The sequence below is a fragment of the Dasypus novemcinctus genome, chromosome 25 (genome assembly GCF_030445035.2).
Source record: "Dasypus novemcinctus isolate mDasNov1 chromosome 25, mDasNov1.1.hap2, whole genome shotgun sequence".
NCBI classification, from domain to species: domain Eukaryota; kingdom Metazoa; phylum Chordata; class Mammalia; order Cingulata; family Dasypodidae; genus Dasypus; species Dasypus novemcinctus.
Window position 1 is genome coordinate 30,309,276 of NC_080697.1, and position 18,201 is coordinate 30,327,476.

The 18,201-nt window shown below is 43.6% G+C and overlaps 1 non-coding gene across 1 annotated transcript; it reads left to right on the forward strand.

Moving 5' to 3' along the window:
- The first annotated feature begins 10,960 nt into the window (after positions 1-10,960).
- On the forward strand, positions 10,961-11,067 carry LOC111760017 (U6 spliceosomal RNA). Its single transcript, XR_002793823.2, has one exon. It is a non-coding gene; the product is annotated as a U6 spliceosomal RNA (small nuclear RNA).
- Positions 11,068-18,201: the final 7,134 nt, after the last annotated feature.

Genomic DNA, 18,201 nt, shown 5'->3' on the forward strand with positions numbered 1-18,201 from the left:
CTTGTCCCATGATTACAAAGAAATGAAGCGAAATAGAGTATTTCGCTTACCCGCTTGGCCACCGCCAATGATTGAAGGATTTACGGGTTGGTGCAGAGCTGTTCCCTTTCCGCCGCTGGGAGCCTTTTGTCGGCTGATGTGCTGGGAGTACTCCCTTCCTGGGTGGAGCGACGTTCTTTTCTCGATTACAGGGAATCGTCGAGCCCCACGTTGGGTGCCAAACTGCCCCGGCCCGCAGGACGGCAACGAGGGCTCAAAACCTGCCAAGAAAGAATGGTGGGACAAGAGACACAAAGAATGACAGCAAGACAGGGTTCTGATCAAACTGCAACTTTATTAAAGGGGGCAAAGTACATATACCCTCGGGTGGGGGAGGAGCGGGGATTGAGGTAGTAGAGGCTAAGGAATGGTTGTTGCTGTCACCGGGGTGGGAGGCAGACCTTAGTTTCGTGCCTTGCACCTGCGAACTATCTTATCAGCCTGGGCAATGGCAGGAAGACAGAGAACAAAGAACTGAGGGGGAAGAAGAATGAGGAAGTAACAGGGCAGATTTGAGTTCTGCCATGATTTGGGACCCGCCATGTTGTGGTGAACTAATTATAGCTTACTCAAATAGGAAAGTTGGCTCCGCTCCGGCGGCCGTGCTACTGGCTCTGCTAAATTTGGTGTGTGCTCATTTTTACTGCCTCCAACATCCAACCCCATGAGTTACATCTGCTCCCTGTTTTTTGGGTCTCTTGTAGTGCTTCCTCATTGTGTTTTCTCATTGTGTCATCTTGTTGTATCAGCTTGCCATGCCAGCTCTTTGCATCAGCTCACTCTCTTGCTAGTGTTCTTTAGGAGACACTGGGAACTGAAGCTGGGACCACCCAAGTGGTGCCCAACTGCTTGAGCCACATCTGCTTCCTCTAAAGTCTTTTAATGAAAGAAGACTTCCTACAAAATGTAAGGGTTTAGGAGTACTTTAAGGATGGGTATTTTTATTCATCTATGGATATCACTGTTCATAAGCCTAACAGAAGTGAACTCCAAGGCTTCTGATTCACATTTTTAGCTTACAGAGATGTTTTCAGTTGCCTGGTGTGCAAAGAGCCTTGGGTAGGTTTTACTCTGTCTTAGAATTCAGGGAGGAGACAATTTTCCATTCCATTCTTGCCTCAGCCCCTGACCAAAAGTGAAAATTTGGACAAGTGCCTTATCCTCTCTGCAACTCAGTTTCATTTTTGTAATTACTAATTCAGCAGGTCTGGGTCTTGGTCTGATAATTTGCATTTCTAACAAATTCCCAGGTTATGCTATGGCTGCTGGCAGGTGGGTTTGGTGGACACTGCTCAGAGAGGCCCTTGTGTGCACAGAGCTTCTTCAGGTAGACTGTGATCACGATGCTGATTGCTTTTAAAGCCTATTGTTTAGAAAGACTGCTGATAAAGCTTCAGGAAAGAAAAGTCTTCCTTTTGTGCTCTTTTTACCATAGACCCCAAATTGAGACAATACCATGAGGGGAAGGGGAAGGAACCATATTTAAGAGAATTTAGCAATCACCGGCTGTGGATGTTTCCATGGGCAAGCAAAGGGGGAGCTGTGCTATCTCAGAAAGGTCACTAGAGTCCCTGCTGACTACATTACAGGTAACAACTGGAGCCCCAAGCCTTCCATTCCAGATAGAAGATAGCAGGGAGAAATGCATTTGCACTGCTTTTCTTCCTTCAGCTATCTTTTGGAGATTTAGGTATATTAAAGCCAATGCTGAGTGGAGATTATAATATCAAAAAACTCATGATGTAGGCCAAAAATCAAGCAAATCATAATGTATTCACACTTTAGTGGTGAAGGATAAGAGTTCCAAGAAATGCCTTTATCTTCATATGAGACAAAGAATGATCAGGCTTTCTTACGTCAACTCATTCAATCACTCTCCAATCCCATGGGCTATGGGAACATGGGGGTGGAGCTCTTACCCCCATTTTACCAATGAGGAAAATCCTCCTAAGAGAAGTTCAGAGATGTGGTCCAAGTTAAACAGTAAGAAGCAGTCTGGGACAAACTTGTGTTCAAATTTGGGTTTTCTCTAGTGAACTGCTTTCCTAACAGATCATCAGTTCATCCACCTGGAGCCTGCCCTGAATATAAAAAGAAACAAAATTTGCCCAATAAGACTTGTATTTGAAGTTTTGGTTTTAAAGATTAGATTACTCATGATTCCTAGTTTTCATCCTTTGGCAAATTATGATTTCTTGATGTTGTAAAGAGGACCTTTCCATGAGGTTACTTCAGTTAAGGTTTGTCACACCTCAATCAGAATAGGTCTTAATCCTACTACTGGAGTCCTGTACAAGAGAATAAAATTCAGACAGAAAAACATAGATGGAACAGAAGCTCAAAATCAGTGGAACCTGGAAGAGAAGGGAGAGAGAGCAAATGCTGCCATGTGTCTTTCCATGAAACTAAGGACCAAGGATTGCATGCAGCCAGCCCCAGAACACCACAGTATTAGGGAAGAAAGCATCACCTTGATTTGGACTTTCTTTTAAATTTCTATTGTTTAAGTCAACCCATATCATAGTATTTGCTTGATCAGTCCAGGAAACAGAAACACATGCTGTTGCTGACAGAATCTTTTGCTCATTTGTATTAGGTTGCTAAAGGCTACCAAAGTGATATATCAAAAATAGGCTGGCTTTTACAATGGGGACTTATTAGCTGAAAAGCTTACAATTATTAGGCTTCATCAGGGGTTGCTTTCTCCTTGAGCTGTCCCTGTGGGTGATCAGGCACAATGGTGGTGGCTGTTCATTTCTCCCCTCTCCTCTGGGCATCATTGCTTCCAGCTTCTTGCTAAAGTGGTTTTCCTCAGCTTCTGGCTCCTGGGGCCTTCCCACACAGCTTCTGTGAATTTCCTCTCTGTTACTGCAGCTTTTTAGTCCTTTGCTTTATTAAAAAAAGGGACTCCCATGAAAGGGCCAATACCTGCCCTGGGACTTAACTGAAGTAATTTAACCAAAAACCCCTGCCTAAAATAGGTTAACACACACAGGAATAGATTATCCCTAAGGACAGGATTTTCCACAAAATCTTTAAATGACCACAGCATTAAAGTACTGTTTTCCCTGAAAATGTTCTCCAGAGATGCTGTAATTAAAGCTAGAGCACTGGATACATGAAGCCTGCTTTCTTTCTTTCTGGGTTGCTGCATTCTCAATTATCTGAATAAAAAGTTTTGTCCTGATCCAAGTTACCTAGGGATACCTCAATATTGGCTTCTGAAGAGCTTTTTGGAAACAACTGCAATGTGAGGTTGTTATGGACTGCATCATGTCCCCACAAAAGGCAGGTTCAGGTCCAAACCCCTGGTCCTGTGGTGTGAACCCATTTGTCAATAGGACCTTTGAAGATGTTGTTAGCTAAGGTTCCCATACTGAAGGAGGGTGGGCCTTAACCCAGCATGGCTGAAGTACTTGTAAGGAAGGAGATTGGAGAAAGGAAGAGAAGCCTCTGGGAGCAGCCAGAAGCTGAAAGTCAAAAGAACTTCAAGAGAAAGAAGACTCTGCCATGTGCATTGCCATGTGATGTGACAGGCAAGGACCAAGGAGCATCAGCAGTTAGTCCCAGAACAACAGTCTTCTGGAAGAAAGCATCATCTTGCTGTTGCCTTGATTTTGGAGTTCTCCTAGCTTCAAAACCACAAGTTAATCCACTGTGTGGTATTTGTTTCAGCAGCTAGGAAACTTAAATGGATGTAAAAAATTGACAAACACAAAACAAAAGAAAACCAAACCTGAATTCTGGACTAAACCACAGGAGAAAGAAGAAAGGACTAAAAAAAGATAAAGGCACTAAAAAAACAAAATACATAATCTTTCAATGAATTAACCTAACAAAAGAAAATGGCACCAAAACATCAGACATGTTTTACTGCATTGTCAGCTAATGGTTGCCTTGAAGGGAAGGTGAGGCAGAACTTTATGAAATAAAGGACAGAGAGAAAGACACAAGAGAGGAGGTAAAAATGGGGCCAGGGGACTCACAGCTTCTGGAACTGAGAGCCTCAACCCTAGTTTCCACATTGTATTTATTTGGAAACTAAATGAGCAGCTGTTTACTATCAGAACTGCAACATTTACAATAACAGGAAGAAACTGCAACATTTACAATAGCAGGAAGCAACAAATAGGTAAGCCAGTTTCCCACAATGATGTTTGGTACAGAACTGGTCCTAGGTTGCAAGGACTAATTCTGGTAATGGATGGCAATGTGCTGCTGGCATGAGATAACAGAGTGAGGTGACAACAGCCACAGATCCCAACTGGGGCCCATGGACAGCCATGGATGAGACATGTGGTGAATAGAGTCAAACTCCATGTGGGGAGACAAAATCAGCTCTTCACAAATATTGTGTTTTAATATCTGACTAGCAGATGTGGTTGGTGAGCTACCATATTTTCCAGAAAGTAACATGCACCAGAAGATAATACACACCCCTAGTTTTATTGCCGTAAGAGTTTTTGTTTGTTTCACCTTTATCATCTTTGTTAGTTCCTTGAATCATTTTCTCCCAGAAATCATGTTCCTTTCCCTTTCTCTTAGGATTAAGTACAGCGCAAGTGGCAAAACGATCTTGGTGCACATCAGACACCAAACAATAGGCCACTGGGCCACAGAAACAAGTCTTAAAGGTTCCGTGGGACAGGACAGAGCATGCACATGGGAAAGGAGGGGCTGATGAGGCAGTCAGAAAGTGTGTAGAATCTTCCTGAACATCCGGTCCTCTGGGCATGAAAGTATTTTTCGGCATGCCACATTGCTCTGGGAAAGTGATCATGACATCTCCATGTTCACAAAATACCTCTTCAGTTCCCATTTTCCTTTCATATTGATTATTCCCTGGCATGTGCATGTGTAGCCCAAGGTCTGCAGAACAAGGCTCATTTCCTCTGTAACCTGCAGTGCACATGGACAAATGAAGAGGCATTTAGTCTAGATATTAACACAACCCTTTGGAGAAGCCACTTGACTACCAGGATGAAAAGTCTGTTTACTCACTGGCTAATTCCACTTTGGAGAAATTAGAGGAAGAAGGAATATTGTGCAAGAAGGAAATATTTTTGAGGACCACAGTGTCCTTAAATTCAGTGTTGTGATAGAGAAAACCTGGAAACAACCTCAAATACAAGTAATCTTCAGACTTAGGTAGGCTTGTGGCTATCACAAGCTATGTGTTGTGAATGGGACAATGGAATGATGCCATGCCCTCTCACCAAGAGAAGCTGAGTTAAGCCTAGGTCTGTGCTATATTTAAAGTATTTGAATCTCAAATTTAAGGCAAAAGAAGAAAAAAAACGTGAATGTGGTTTTATGAAAAAATAAATGATAAATATTAATAAGTTTTGACTATAGGTGGGAGAAAGTACCCTGAGAAGAAACCTAGTCAAATGGACTCAGGAATCAATGACCTAAAGCCAGAAGAGCTAAAAGAGTTTCCATTCAGTTTATTATTTTTTAAAATTCTGTATCATTTTTTAAAGGTTCATTTTATTTATTTCTCCCCCCCCCCCAATTTTTTGCACTTGCTCTGTGCTGTGCCTTGAGGAGGCACTGGGAACTGAACCCAGGACCTTCGATGTGGGAGGGAGGCACCTAATTGCTTGAGCCACCTCCTTCCCTGCTTTGTTGTGTCTCTCATTATGTTTTTCCTGTGCCTCCCGTTGTGTCATCTTGTTTTATCTGTTTGCCATGCCTGCCCATCACACCAGCTCACTGTTTCTTTAAGAGGAACTGGGAACTGAATCAATCACAGACCTCCCCTGTGTTAGGCAGGAGCTCAGACATCTGAGCCACATCTGCTTCCCTGCATTCACTTTAGCATGGACATGGCTGGCTCTCCAAGTCAGGTGTACACTTCTTCATTTCACCAGATTGACTGTGGGTGCTACAGAGACAAGAGCCCCTCATTCACACACTGCAATGTGAAAGACTCTTGGTTTTCTGGCATTGCACCACAAGGAGACCCCTGCTGCTGGGTCAAAGGCTGGATGCATGGAATCCCCTGGAGGGAGGCACTGGCCTACATGGAGCCTTGTGCATGGAGCTTGCTTGCACCAGGCTATGCTTGGTGGAATTTGCCTGGATCTGGGGGCCCAGGATGGCCTGTGTCCTCCTGACAAAAAACATTTTCTTGAGCAGAGAATGGGAGGTGCATGTTCTCACTCTAACAGACCTCAGCTTCTGTGGCAAGGAAGACCCACCCAGGGGACATGGTCCTCCTCCATCTGGGACCCCTGGGGGTCATCTGGGTCTTGATGAGGGAGGGAATGAGCTGCTTTTCAGAGAACTCTGGAAGCCCTGCTTTGGAATCCTGTAAACAAGATGTGGATAAGTGGAGTGTAATAGCCAAAAAGGGTCCTTGTGCAAAGTACTAGAACTCTGTTGGCTTTTATAAAGGGTATTTATTTGGGGTAGTAGCTTACAGTTACAAGGACCTAAGGGGTCCAACTCAAGGTACCATAAGAGGTATTTCTTCACCCAAAGTCTGTTGCCACATGTTGACACAAGTGGTGGGAAATGTCTATGAGGGTTTAGCCATCTTCTTTCTCTTAAGGCTCTGTGATCTCAGCTTCTTCCAATCTCACCTTTAGGCTGGAAGGTTCATTTCTTTCCAGGTTCAGCTGCTCTGTTCTCTTCACAAGGTCAGCAGTAAACTCTCAGGTGAATGGTTCAACTCTTTTCCTGTGGCCACCTTTTCCATGTCTATCTTGTCACATGTATCTTATTCTGTGTATGTACCTCTGTGTGTCTACTTCTGTGTTGCCCTTGAATGAATGTCTGTTTATATAGCCCCCAAAGGGAGTGGGGACTCAAACTGAGTTGCCTAATCAAAGCAGAATCAAAGCTCTAATCTTAACATAATTTAATCAAATGCATCTCAGCTGAATCTAATACAATCAAAGGGCATCACACTCCAAGGAATAAACCCATTTTGCTAATATAATCAATATCTCTTTTTGGAATTCATAAATTATATCAAACTGCTACAGGGGGTTTCCTCTACTTCATCAGTTAAGGCCTCATGTTACCTCAGCCTCCTTGGAGATGTCAGCCACTCCCCTGTGCCTATGGACTGTGGCATGGGCTGGGCAGCTTGCAGACAGCACAGCAATGCTATCATGCAGGTGTGTGGGCACTGTCAGGTGACAGTGCAGGAGGGGCCAGGCAGTGGTGGCAGCAGCGAGCCAGCCTCCTTGAACTTGGGAACTGAGGGTGACTTAGGACCCGCCTCACCATGGGGCAGAGGCTGGGATTATAAGAACCCAGGACAAAATACAAGTACTCCCTGAAACAAGGGAGAAGACTGTGGAGTCAATATGTCAAGAACAGCCTGTCAACAGAGAGATGCCACCATCTTCCTGCAAATGTGAACCAATGGCCAGCTGTGAACACAGTGGGACAGAAAAGAGCATGGAAGGTGGGGTCTCCAGTGCCAGAACTCCTGTTCTGCCTGCTCCCTGATAGGGCTCAAGTCCCAGGGCGAGGTCAGGCAGAGCTCAAGGACAAAGCATGGGAAGGGCTTTGGGCACTAGAGGAGAATGGAAAGAGTATGGAGATAGCCAAGAAACTTGGGTTATGGATATTTTCTCATAATCATTAGCCTCAGGGGTAGTCAGAGTCAGGGTCCTACAGGTATTTGACTTCTGACCTTGCACAGAGGGAAAACAGACCCCGTGGTGCCTTTGAAGTTAATTCTGCAGTTAAGTCACTTATAGATTGGCATTTTTTACCTATCCCTTGGTATTTGTGACACCAAACCATGAACAAGGCCAGCTGCCCATGGCCAGTGTGAGGCAAGCAGGAGGCTGCCCATCTTGATGAATGCTGAGGAAAGTACAGGGGGCTTTCTGTGCAGTTATTTAGGTTTCTGGGCAGAAAGCCTGGAATTCTCTTTAATCAAAAGAAAAGAACCTGCTCCTCGGGCCCAGGAGAAGCTTTTAATGGTCTCAGCATCATTTTACATTTTTCCTGGAACATCACTCCTCTTTTTGCACATAAATGGAAATGAGAGGCTACTGGAACTGAGAGCAAGCTAAACCCTCAGGAGAAGAAAATCAACTCAGATGCAAGCCTTCTGGCCACTGGGAGAATCCACCACCCAGGCCTGCATGCACATTCCATTTTGGGCAGGCAGGATCCTGTCTTATTTCCTCCTGGGGATGAAGGTGCATGGGGACAGTCCAGGTGGCCGATTAGCACTAAATCACAGAGTTTTATGATGGCCTATCTCGTCTTGGAGAACCCCTCAATCTTAAACTCATTTTAATTGCTGACCCATGGGAGAGCAAGTGCTCTCCCTGGCCAGCTCCTCTTAAATGGCTTCTGAGTCTTATCCTGAGTGGTTGCAAACTGCTTGGAGACCCGTGCAGGATATTAAGCCAACCTCTTGCTTGAGAATATTCTGGTGTGTTGTGGGGCAGAGGCTGTCCTGCCGCTGGGCTGGGGGTAGCATGTGCTCTTGACATGGACATCTGTCTCTCTCCAGCCCATCAGAAGAGCCAGGGGTGGCCAGGATTGCTCAAGCAGCCCCAGACATAGGAGTGGCTAGCATGCTCAGACAGAGATCCCTAGATTCTGGCCACCAGGACTCGGTTAAATGAGGGGGTCCAGATGGAGAAGGGAAATGACAGGCAGGAGAGAGGAAGGAAAGAGCTCTGGCCTTCAAGCACACTGACCAGAAGTAAAGGGGCAGCTGGATCTGCTCTCATCTGCTATTGCCTACCTGGTGAGCTGAATCACAGCTCCCCTGCTTGTGAGCTACAGGCAGCCCAGTGGCCAGCACTCAAAACCTTTGTTGTTGTTGTTGTTTTCATTTTCAGTCTTTTTTTTTCAAATTCTATGCAATTTATTCATTTTTTTAAAGATATTACATTAAAAAATATGAGGTCCCCATTTGCCCCCACCGCCCCCCACAATAACACTCTACCCATCATCATGTCACATCCATTGCATATGGCAAGTATATCTCCGGGCATTGCTGCACCCCATGTCCCGTGTTCCACACCATAGCCCACAGTTTCCCACATTCCATCCAGTGGGCCATGGGAGGACATACAACATCTGGCAATTGTCCCTGGGGCACCACCCAGGACAACTCCAAGTCCCGAGAATGCCTCCACATCTCTTCTCTTCCTCCCTTCCCTGCACCCAGCAGCCACCATGGCCACTTTTTCCACATCAATGCCACATTTTCAATGCCACATTTTCTCGATTATTAACCACAATAGTTCATGAATAGAATATCATTAAGTCCACTCTGATCCTTACTGTATTCCTCCTTCCTGTGGAACTTGGCTTGGTTGTGTCCATTCCACATCTATGTCAAGAGGGGGTTTAGATTCCACATGGATATTGGATGCAATCCTCCTGCTTTCAGTTGTAGGCATTCTAGGGTCCATGGTGTGGTGGTTGACATTCTTCAACTCCATGTTAGCTGAGTGGAGTAAATCCAATAAATCAGAGTGTAGGAGCTGAAGTGTGTTGAGGTCAGGGCCTGCTATCATATTGTCAGTCCAGAGATTCAAATCCCCTAGATATATCTTAAACCCCAGCACCAACTACAATTCCAGTAAAGTAGCATGAAAATCTTGTGAAAAGAGATCCCATCTGAGTCCAGCTCCATCACGCAGAAACACCAGCTCCAATGAAGGGCCAACTGACATGGCAATGAACCCCATCTGCCATGAGCATAGAACCTGTGGGTCTCTTTAGCCCTCAAAAGGACCAATATCTGGGGTTCTATCTACTTTATCTGTCTCTGAGACTCTGCTCAGGTGTGCATAAGGGCAATCCTTCTGACAACCTCCAGACTCTTTTTTAGAAACTCATAGCCATATGAACTCATTTGTCTTTTCCATTTCCCCCTTACTTTAGGTCAAACAGCATTTTTAACTCCTTTTATTATATGTAGACAGGGATATTCTGCTGGTCCATGTTGAACCTTTAATTTAAGGTCAATTTCTAGTTATGTCATCAGCTGGTACTTGGTAGTGATCCCTCGGTGCCAGGGAGGCTCATCCGTGGGTGTCATGTCCCACACTAGGGGGAAGGCATTGCATTTACATGCTGAGTTTGGCTTCGAGACTGGCCACATTTGAGTAACACGGAGGCTGTCAGGAGGGAACTCTTAGGCACAGTGCTGCTCTAGGCCTTGTTCTTATTTCAGCTGTATAGGCTCACAAGCATAATAATTAGTATCAGGGGCTCACTGTTGGACCGTCATTCCTTCCTGGTCCTTACCATTGCTCCTGGGGGACTGCTTCTGCTCCCCTAGTGACCATGACAGAGCCCTCACCTGGCCAGAAACCCAGTACCCCCCCAGCTGTTGTTTGTAATTGTTTCCACTATGACTATATCCAAACATTTCCATGCACCCTGGACACATGCCCTGTTTAACTCCCTGTCAACCATATATCACCTGTCAATAACATCCCATACCAGTATTCCTCCACTGCCATTGTTGAACCACTCTGTGATCTAAAATCAAAACCTTTGTAAGTCACCCAAACTGGAGCTAGCCCCTTGCTTTAGCATATGTTACAACTATCAGCAGCTCAGTTGTACATAGACTTGCAACTGCCTCTCTATTGTCTTCAATAGAATATACACTGTCTGAAGACAGAGACAAGTTTGATTTGCTTCCTTCTCTAAGCTCAGTGGTTACCTTGCTGCTGCACAGTAAGTGGTTGTAGAGTTAATTAAAGTACACACTTGAGGAATATTTGCTGTCGTGGTCATCACCTCCTTTGTCTTCTTTCCTGTTCCCCCAAGACTCTGTCATTATTCCATCACAGACTGCCCACCATCATATCCCAGCAGTGGGAAACAGTTTCAGCATTGTTCTAATAGATTTATTTTTTGTGTCATCATTCAAATGAATTAGGAAACACTGTTTTCCTACGATATTATTATTATTATTGTGCTTGCTTTGGCAGCACATATACTAAAATTGGAATGATACAGAGAAGATTAGCATGGCCCCTGCACAAGGATGGCACGCAAATTCATGAAATGTTCCATATTTTTTGTATGTGGTTGAAACTATAATGTTGAGAAAACTCTTTAGAAAATATAATAAGGATGGTTATCTGTTTAAGCTGTTTAAGGAGGGACATCTGACACAGGACAGGCTTCTAGGGAGTGTGTGAGTGCTCATTTTTTCATAGTGGGTTATATCATTGGATGGAGGCCCATACAATTAGTATGAAGGTATACCCACATCCTGTGGAGGACTGATGTTCTCAAACAGAGGGAATTGTATCTCTCAAGAGAATTGGTGGTTCCCAGTGGCTGAGGGCAGTCGAGGATGTCAAGCCCTCAGCATTGTTGCAAGTATCTGTGAATATGGCCCTTCAATTAATGAAGACTCTTTGTCACTGTGGGCCCTGAGGGGAGGGGGAGAGAGATACTGAATAGATGGAATCAGTGTAACTGTGGGGCCATGGAAGTGTTCCACAAGATCATGCAATGATGGATATAGGACATATTACATTACACCCAAAATGTATAAAAGTCTATAGGCTAAAATGTAAACCATAATGTAAAACTAAAAATTTATTAAATTGTGTAGTCTAAAATATAAACCATAATGTAAACCCAAATGGGACATTGTTTGAAAGTTATGTTTCACTATCTGTACATCAGCTGCAGCAAATATAATATGAACATGTAAAAAGATCATTGCTGGGGAAGGGACAAAGTGTTTGATGTTGGATATGTGGGAGTAACCTATATTGTATATGTGAATTATTGTGATCTAAAACTTTTGTGAAGACAAACTTAATAATTAGAAAAAAAGAAAGGAAAGGATGTAGACACTTAGGAATAAATGAAAGAAATTTTCTTACTGTACATACAGGGCAAAACCGATTGCAGTAATGAAATCCAAAATGTCAACAACAAAAAAAACTTTTTCATTTTTTCATTTGTTGATATGCAATTTATTTTTTCTTTTTTTTAATTGACTTTGTAATAATATTACATTAAAAATATATATGTGAGGTCCCATTCAACCCCACCCCCCCACCCCCCCTCTCCCCCCCAACAACACTCGTTCCCATCATCATGACACATTCAATTTTTTCTTTATTCAATTTTCTTTATTCAATTACTAATTCTAAATTAGTATGTATTCTATATCGAACCTTTAAACCCATTCCATTTTACTATTAATGGAACTTGCCAATATATTAGGCTTCATTTTTGAAGGTATTTTGGACCATAGAGAGGTTAAGCTATAGCAGGGGAGGAACACTGGTGTGAGGTGTTATTGATGGGGAGAACATATTTGGGAGTTCTCCAGGACATGTATACAGGGTACAGAAAAATGTTTGGATATTTTCATAGTAGTTACATTTAAAAATGACACCTGAGGTAGTGCTTAGTTCCTAGCCTGGGGAGGTTTATCACAATCCCCAAAAGAACAGCAACAGTCCCCAAAGTTCAATGGCAAAGACCAATAAAGAAGGATGGTCCTCTGATGAGCCCTTGATACAGATGACTATGCTTATGAGCCTGTGTACCTGAAATATGAACTAGGCCTAGAGCTGCAGGGTGCCTAAGATTTACCTCCTGAGAGCCTCCATTTTGCTCAAATGTGGCCACTCTCTAAGCCAAACTCAGCATGGAAATGCATTACCTTCCCCACCAGGATGGAGCATGACTCCTGGGGATGAGCCTCCCTGGCACCAAGGGATTACTACCAAGCAACAGCTGATGATGTAACTAGGATAAGACCTTGAATAAAAGGGTCAATTCAGACCAGCAGAATATCTCCACCTACATGTAATATCAGGTGTTAAAAACTGCTTTCTGACCTTGAATAAAAGGGGGAAATGGAAAGGACAAATGAATTTATATGGCTGAGTCTCCAAAAAAGAGCCAGGAGGTCTTCAGTGGGGTCACACTTATGCATGTCTCAACAGGCTCCCATAGTCAGTCAAAGTAGATACAACCCCAGGTACTGGCTCTCCAGAGTACTATAGAGACCCACAGATTCTATGGTCTTGGCAGATGACTCTGGAGTTCAGTGCCATGTCATTTGGCCCTACTTTGGGTTTTTGGTTCTGAGTATGATGGAGCTGGACTCAGATGTGACCTTTCTACACACGCCTCTTCTGTCACTTTTACTGGAACTGTGGTTGGTGCTGGGGTTGATGTATACTCAGGAGACCTGAATCTCTGACTGTCCATGTGACAGCCATGCCCTGAACCTTGGGAGACTTGCCAGTCCTACCCTCTGGCTTATTGGACTTACCCCAGACAGCTAAAAGGGAAGGGAAGAAGGCCAACCACCATACATGGTAGCCAAGAGAGCCTACAACTGCAAGCAGAAAAATTGCATTTATCATCCACATGGAATCTAAGTCCCCTCTTGATTTAGAGGTGGAGTGGACATAACCATCCCAGGGTCCCCAGGATGGAGGAATAGAATGCAGACTAGAGTGGACTTACTGATATTCTACTATCAAATTATTGTGATTAGTAATGGAAGAAATTGTAGAATTGATGTGAAGAAAGTGGCTACGGTAGCTGCTGAGGGTAAGGAGAGGGAAGAAGAGATATAATGTGGGGTCATTTTCAGGACTTGGAGTTGTCCTGGGTGGTACAGCAGGGATAGATGCTAGACAATGTATGTCCTGCCATGGCCCACTAGGTGGACTGGGGGAAGTGTAAACTACAATGTAAACCATTATCCATGTGGTGCAGTAGTGCTGAAAAATGTTTACACCAAATGCAACGAATGTCCCATGATGATGAAAGGGTGGTGATGTGGGAGGAGTGGGGTGAGGAGGGTGGGGGGTAAATGGGAGCCTCATATTTTTTTAATGTAACATTAAAAAATAGAGAAAAAATGTATTATTATTATCATTGTAGCTTTTTAAACCATGGTTATGATTGATACAATGATTAAAGGAATATTGACATTAAAGCATTATTTTTCTCCAATCACTGCTTTTAACTTGTCAGATTTTCCTTTTCACTCCCTTGCATGGATTCAGATGATTTCCAGTTATTCCTGCTAGGGCCATTCAGAACTGCCATCTCATATCTGTCACCGTTCCCAGCCTGTTCCTTCACTCCTCCTCACAATTCATACCACGGAAGAGAAAGGTGGGCGTCATGGTGTTGGGGGAACACTTGAAAATCCCATTGCAAGGTACTGGGGCCAGAGAGGAGGAAGACACTTCATCCTCACTTCCTGCTCAAGGCTGCCATCTGCCATATCAGCAGCTATTCTGACATTTGGTTTTAGCATTGCAATAGTTTTTTTATCATTGCATTTTTTTTTTTTTGGTTAAAGTTACTCCAGAAACTATTTAAGATTTTCCCAATAACAAAGATTTGACTAAATAGCCAGGTTTATTTTCTTTCCTTTGTTTTAAAATTACTATCATTAGAACACTTATTTATGGTTCCAATAGAACAGTTGCAGCTGACTATGTCAGAGCAGATGGAATTATCTGTATTTTATCCAGGACTTCAGTGCTGTACATTCTACTGGCCATGTTAACAATGTTGCCCCAGGTATCATATTGCAACTTCTAAGCCCCAATTACACGAGCTATTACAGGTCCATGGTTAATACCTGTGACATATCAGAATTAAGTTAACTAAATTCAAATTATAGCAAATATTATAAAAGAAAAATTTAAGATACTACGTGAATCATCGTTCTTACACAAGCATCAGTCAAACTCATGGAGCTCAAAGACAAAGGAAAATAATCCCTATTATTTCATCACCTCAGAAGTGTTAAAATGGTTTGTTCACTTTTTTCCTTCTAGCCACAATTCATGTTTATATGCCCATTTATCATTATCCCAGAATTATATATAAAATTAATATGCTTAAAAATACTAAACATCACATCATCATTATTTTTCCATGTTGTTACAAAATTTTAGGCAAGAGATAATTGGTATATTGTTTTCTGGTGGCTCAGAGTCAGTATTTATTTTAAAGGTCAATGGGAACACCAAGTGTGCTTACAATGCTTTACTTGGCTCTTCTGCCTCTGTTGGATTTATAAGTTCACTCCACCATTTTACTAAAGTAACACCTCCCCTGCTTCCACCACCCATTCCAGCACATCCTCCCAGGGCCTTCTTTACATGTGAAAACTCTTCATTCTCAGCCTTCCAGGGTGGCACTACCATCAGCACATCTATTTGTCAGATGAGGAAACAGAAGGATATGGTAGTCACAGGTGGTCAGTGGCAGAGCTGCATGTGGACCAGGCCCTCCATGGACCCTGCTCATAGTGACAAGCTTCTTGGGCATGTGGCTTGCTCCACCGTGTGGATTATTTTCAATGCTATCCCATGGGCAACTTCAAGATGTACAAGTAGTGGTTTCAATTCCCTCTGCTAAACGACTTTCTGAAGGACAAACCTGATTTCTACTGCTGCTGGTATGGCATTGTACCCATTTCAACATCTAAAAAAGGTAAAAATCGCCCCCACAAGCCCCGCAGGAGCCGTGGAACTGGCACTGCAGCCGGGTTTTTTGGAGGCTCTGCAGTGCCAGGGAATTCGTGAGTCCTGGGCGGGCTGTTGGGGGGTTGATGAGACAGGATGCCTTTATGGACCAATTTGGGGAGACAGATGGTGTTTTGTTGTGAAGCGGAGAATTCTTGATAGCGGACACAAGTAGTAGCGCTTCCGCCTGGAGCCCCGCCCCCCACAAGCCCCTCTGCCAATCTGGAGTGGAATTAGATTGCTGGCAATAAAGGGACATAATTGGGAGGTTGTTATAGGGTATGGCGAGGGAGGGGGACACATCTTGAAGCCGATTGGGGAATATTTTGCGAAGCTTGGGAACTCCAGTTTTGGACTTGTTGTCAGCATTTTGGGCTGAAGCCCCACCCATGGGCCTGGCTTCTGATCTGCATCATTAAATTGGCTGCAGTGTAGAGGCACCCTCAGGTGGCCGTTCTGGGGATCACAGGGTGGGAGCTGTCCAGAAGCTGAATTGATGATATATACACATAAATTGACCCCCGTGAGTAAGTGAATTTCAGGGTTCAGACATAACATAGAGTTTGCTGATCTGACTTCCCCCATAGGGCTGGCACCCAGCTGTGGGGATCCCTGAGGGCTGTGTTACACTGCAGTGCTCCAAGGCTCCCTGTTGACCTGATTTGAGGTTGCCAGGTCTGAGTCCCCTAAACTCTGGTGGCCCACACCCCAGAGACTCACACCTCTTGAGTCTTCAATATCTCAGATTTTCCATCCCTAAATCCATCACAACCTGAGGTTCATCTGAGGTCCTTGAATGCCCTAGCCTTCAACGTTCGCATTTTTTCTTTTTTGTTTCATTTGGTTTTGTTTTTATTTTCATTTTATCTTATTCTTTACTTTTTTTAATGTTCTGATTGCTAATATTGCATTATCCCCTAGTCTTTTCTCCCAGCGTATCCCCCAAAGTCTTTTTTTTTTTTTTTTCATTTATTTAGGGATTTTTTTTGTTGTGGTAGTTGGTATTGCAATTGGGGTTCATGTATATCTTTTTTTTTTCTTTCCCCTACCTGTTCCTCACCCTTTGCTCACCCCGCCTTATTTTTTTTTCTGTTTTTTCTCTCTCTCTTGTCCCTCATTTTATTCTTACTTTATTTTAACTTAATTATACAACAGGTGCTGCAGGGAACACCTCACATTTGCTGGGTTTTCTCATCCTCCACTGCCTCATTTCTGTGTGAACTGATTTAGGCTACCTACACTATCCCCTTTCCCCTACATCTTGATATCCGCCATCATCTACTGTCTCTCCTATACTCCACCTCCCTTTCTTTGATCCAAAAAGTGGCTAACTCTTAATTTCTAATACCTTTGTTTTGTTTTCTATCTGTTATCCACTCTTGAAATGACTACCTTTCTTTTCTCTTTCCCTCTTTCATGAAAATACTAGCTTTTTAGTTCATACCATATTCCTCCCATATTCAGTCAACTACCTCATTATAGGTACTATACCTACTGTTATAACTCTACACAACTTACATGAATCTAATATCCATCCTCCCAGATCTCATACTGTTGCTCTGTTAACGTTTATCACCAATACTACTATACACTGTTTCCTTGCTTACACAATTGCCTTTCCCCAGCACTAATACTTTCCTTTAAAGTGAACTCAACCAGCAATAAGAAATCAGAATAAGAAGAACAAAGTGACAAAGAGAAGATATAACACTTATGCAATAACAACAGCTAATTAATCACCAAGACTAGACAAAGAGGGAAACGGACTTTGGCCCAGTGGTTAGGGCGTCTGTCTACCACATGGGAGGTCCGCGGTTCAAGCCCCGGGCCTCCTTGACCCGTGTGGAGCTGGCCCACGCGCAGTGCTGATGCGCGCAAGGAGTGCCGTGCTACACTGGGTGTCCCCCGCGTAGGGGAGCCCCACGCGCAAGGAGTGCACCCATAAGGAGAGCCGCCCAGCATGAAGGAGGGAGCAGCCTGCCGAGGAATGGCGCCACCCACACTTCCCATGCCACTGACAACAACACATCCCATGCCGCTGACAACAACAGAACTGGACAAAAGAAAACAAGAAGCAGCAAAAAGACACAGAAAACAGACAACCAGGGGAGGGGAGGGGAATTAAATAAATAAAAAATAAATCTTTAAAAAAAAAAAAAAGACTAGACAAAGAAGCTAAGGAACTGATTACACCCGTCAAGATAAAATGACCAGACAGCAACAAAAATCTACAAACCAAAGCAATAATCAGGAAAACGTGGCTGAATCCAATCAACAAAGTAAAAATCAGGAAGTGGAGCAGAACTTCACACAAGAAATGAAAGATCTCAGAACATTTATCACCATCAAATTTAATGAAATAAAGGAAGAGGTTAACACCATGAAGACAACACTTGGAGGGGAAATTGCAGACATATGCAAAAAGATAACAGATATCATGGGAATGAACACCACAGTTCAAGAAATCAAAAATACACTTGGGAGGGAGCAAGATGGCGGCTGAGTGAACATCCCTGTTAGGGTCTTCTGCAGGGAATCGGCTGGGCGGCGTTGGAGACTCTTTGGGACTGGATTGTTTCAGGATTTTTGCTGGTCTGGAGGTGTCTGGACATCGATTTGGAGGGAAGGTAACAGAGAGGATTCGTCTGTGAAATATACACGGAGATCCCAGCTACCTGTA